This window comes from Gobio gobio, assembly GCF_949357685.1.
Source record: "Gobio gobio genome assembly, chromosome: 22".
NCBI lineage: Eukaryota > Metazoa > Chordata > Actinopteri > Cypriniformes > Gobionidae > Gobio > Gobio gobio.
The window spans coordinates 9459874-9464316 of NC_137118.1; positions in this window are offsets into that span (position 1 = coordinate 9459874).

Genomic DNA, 4443 nt, shown 5'->3' on the forward strand with positions numbered 1-4443 from the left:
CGGCATTCAAACTCGGTCACACAGCGAATGCTGGAAATCAATGAGAAAGTTCTCCTGAAACTTCGCTCTATCCCAGAAGCAGCTGTGGTGACGGTCCAGTGCAGGGCGCTGCATCTGTATGATACGAACATCAAGTGTCATTTTGGGGTCTCAGGGATGATTGTCTCTTTTAGGAGAATACGGGGTCCGAAGTTGTCATTCACAGTGATTTACACTCTGTCAAGTGTGTAAATGCTCCTGTAGTTTATCGCTGCTCTGCTCTCTTTTCTGCTGAATCATATATGAAGGAGCAATTACGGAACCTTTGCTATTCTAGAACTTTCATTCTGCCTTACTCCGTTAGATTTAGCATTTTATGCTATCTGTGGTTCCACCGTCATTAACGTCATGCAACCTAATGTATTTTAATAAAGTTTACTATGCAAATATTTACAACTTTTAAAACGTTTTGCATTGCGCGCGTATGAGAGAAGGAACAGGTTGAAGGCTGTCTTTTAATAAATGTGGATGAATTTGGTCATACCAACACTTCATAAGTCCAAAGTAAACACTTCATATCATAAATGTACTTTAAAGTCATGTTACAGTAATCATGTATGTTTCATCCTACTCTCATTTGTATTCATAATAAAGAATGAAAATGAGAACACGGTATTATTACAGTTTGCACAGCATCAGTACATTCCATCCATCTTCATTGTTTGCTTAACAGGTTACTGCCTCATATTACAGATCTTGAATTAATGCACAAATATAAATAAATACATATATGCTGTACTATGGCTTTTGAATTATTGTAATCTTAGTTCCCATACAAGTTTATTTCAGAAATAAGAGAGATTGATTACATCATTTGACCAAGACTAACATTAACTACTAAGTGTAAAGGTAAGTATTTAGAAATTGGGAAATTAGTGTAGTGTAATGTGGCCACAGATTAAGCATTAATACATTTGTTTAGTAAATCTATAGGGTGAAACTGTACACTGTAAGTGTATATAGTGAGTGTCATATATCAATCAAGCTATAGGTTGCCATAATAAATGAGGGTCTATATGCAGTTTGGAGACTGCAGACTTCCAAAAATTAAAACGGGTCTTCCCGTGGAATTGGGCTACTTTAACACTTGCCGCGGGCTGTTTTTCATGTCCATGGGTTGAAGCGACCCCAATTATGTGATATTTAGCCCAGAGAAGGCGAATTTTAACAGGGAACCCTGACCAAAAAAAACACATATATACTGGGGAACTCCCCCTGAAACGTGACTGGCCCACAGCTATAGCCCACATCAAGATGTTGGGTCTGGGAACACACCATTGGCAGGGCAAAATCCGAGCGGGATAAACGGTTGTCTTTCAAATTCCTTCTGCACGCAATAGGATAGCGCCACAACCAACCAGAGCAAGATTAAACTTTTGCCATATCCGACATAATCTTCCTTTCTTAAGAATGACTTCAGTGCCGTTCTTTGTTCTTTTCTTAAAGAAAAGCTGATTCGAAAGACCGCTATTCGCCAGCAGCAGCAGCAGCCATCTTCTTTGTTTTCAAGTAGCAGGGAATTCACACAGAACCGTCGCAACTCTGCCGTCATTATGTTAAGCCCGTCCATCGACTCTAAACACGATGTGATTGGCCTGACTCGAGTTTAGCTACGACTCTGACTGGAAATTACATTTGCTGCCACTAGGGTGCGTCTAGATTTCTAGGCTAACAAAAATAACCATCTATGCAAAACAAATACTGAATACTAAAATACTGAGACAACCAATATTCTATGGAAAATATTAGCAATAGGTCAATCCTCCTTGTTTCTGTTTCTGTATTGTTGGTATTCTTTCTAAATCAAGATAATTGATTGTTCTTGTTCAAGTTGGCAATTCACATACGCTCGCTCTCTCTCACACACACCGCATTAATTAGTCTGCTCATTTACTAGGCCCTTTCACTTTACTAGGCTTTATTCTCGGGCCGGTTTTATTTTCGCTTTATATGCTGCCTCTCGGTCCATCAAAGCCAGGCATAACATAGCTTATCACTGCTATGCTGATGATTTGCAAATACAGTCCAAAAAAACACTGACGCAGTTGGGTCACTAATTGATTGCATTGATGACATTCAATTATGGTAAGAGCAAAATTTCCTTCATTTGAATGAAGAAAAGACTGAATATGTTTTATTTGGTGAGTCTGCAACCTCTGACCTTAATACACTAACGTCAAAGCTTAGACCGACTATCAGAAATCTTGGTGTGACTTTTGATAGTAGCCTGAAATTTGATAAACAAATTGACAATGTGGTTAAAGCTTTTTTTTTTCAGCTTCGTCTATTGGCCAAGGTCAAACCATTTTTAAATCATTCTGACCTTGAGAAAGCTATTCATGCTTTTATTAGTTCAAGATTAGATTATGTTGGTGTCTCACAGTCATCACTCAGGCGCCTTCAGCTGGTGCAGAATGCGGCAGCCCGTCTATTAACCAAACACACGCAAATATGAGCATATAACTCCAATCCTCTCTTCGCTTCACTGGCTTCCAGTTTCTTTTAGAATTGATTTTAAGATTCTATTTTTTGTTTTTAAAGCTCTCAATGGCCTTGCACCACCGTACATAACTGAGATGCTGGCTTTGCGTCAGCCAAACAGGACTCTTAGATCAGCAAATCAACTTTTGCTGGAAGTCCCAAGGACACGGTACAAACACTGGGGTGACCGGCCTTTTTCTGTAGCTGGGCCCAGACTCTGGAACAAGCTCCCTGCTGATATATGTACAATCACTGACTTGGGCCTCTTTAAGGCTACGCTTAAAACTCATTTATTTAGACTGGCTTTTATTTTTTAGCAGTTGCTGTGGCATTTTCTGTATTGTCTTGTTGTTGGTTTATAATTTTTTGTTTTATTATTTGTTTTTATTATTTTTATTGGAAAGCACTTTGGGTCACCTTGAGTGTTGTAAAGGGATGTATACATAAATGTTGATTGATTGATTGATTGATTGATTGATTGATTGATTGATTGATTGATTGATTGATTGATTGATTGATTGATTGATTGATTGATTGATTGATTGATTGATTGATTGATTGATTAAAAGTGGACATTTCAAGCTTTCTATACACATATTTCTCATGTCTGTAAGGCAAGTAGCCTGCTGAGTTTTGGTTTATTTGAGACGCGCTCCAGTTCATGTGCAAAGCATGTGATCGTTCCCGCGCCTCTATGTCACGATTGTTGTCTGCTATGGACTATGTGCTATTGATTAAAATTAAGATACAACTTGTACAAAACGAAAATTCACTTTAAAGAAAGGGTTTCTACAAAATAAAACTTGAATGAAGTGGTCAAAATCATTTCTGACCTTCTGTCTTTTGACATATTGCGCATCTTTTAACTTTTCATAATCAATATAGCCTAGATGAAATGTAAAAATAACATTATTATTTAAACTGTCAGGAACTTTCTGTAAATGGTCTGAAAGTCCGAACCATACAGAAAATGCTTTCACACTAGAAACGAACCAAACCTTTGTTCAGTTTGATCCGGACCGAGACTACCTCTTTTCGTCGCACCACGGTCCGGGCCATGGTCCGGAGGAAGTTTCACACCTGTAATTTTGATTCGAATCAAAATGAAAAGTCAGAAAATCCAGACCAAACAAGGTAGGTGTGAAAGGGGCCTAAAAGAGGTAGTCTCGGTCCGGATCAAACTGAACAAAGGTTTGGTTCGTTTCTAGTGTGAAAGCATTTTCTTTATGGTTCAGAGTTTCAGAACATTTACAGGAAGTTCCGGTGGTTCCCGCGTAGCCTAAACAACTGTATGGAAACAAATTACCACTCACCTTGGTCTCTCCCCAAATGGAGGTGCAGTCTTCTCCTTTCCTGCCGGCGACAATAAAAATGTTCGCAAAACGAGGACGTTCATTGGCAAATTTGAAATAGCCTTGAGTATAGTTGGTACTGCAGGTAGTAATGCCATAATAATAACAGTATAGTGGCAACGATATGCGTCTGTTCATTCATTCTTGTCAAAGTTACCCGACGAATTGACAACACGTCAGACGCACATCCGTTTACAAACCAATCAATGTCAAGATGCAGCCCACATAGATGATGACAAGAGGACGCAAGTATGTCATGTAAAGTTCTTTAGTCCGCTCGCATAATTGCAATGTGAAACCAAACCAAAACTAACCGAATGTATAAAATGTATTAAAACATGAACTTTGGTTCGGACCCCTGCAGACTTTCAGGTGTGAAAACGCCCTAAAATGACGTTTTGGAATTAGTAACAGAGGCTCGGGTTTAGATGCGTATGTAATTAGTCCTACACACAAGAGCGTTTTAAGACAAAAACTTGACAAATGTCTTGAAATATATAATCTAAACAATGTTTTGCCGTGTGTAACCATAGTATAAGCAGAATAATTGACACACCCGAGGTGGTAATGT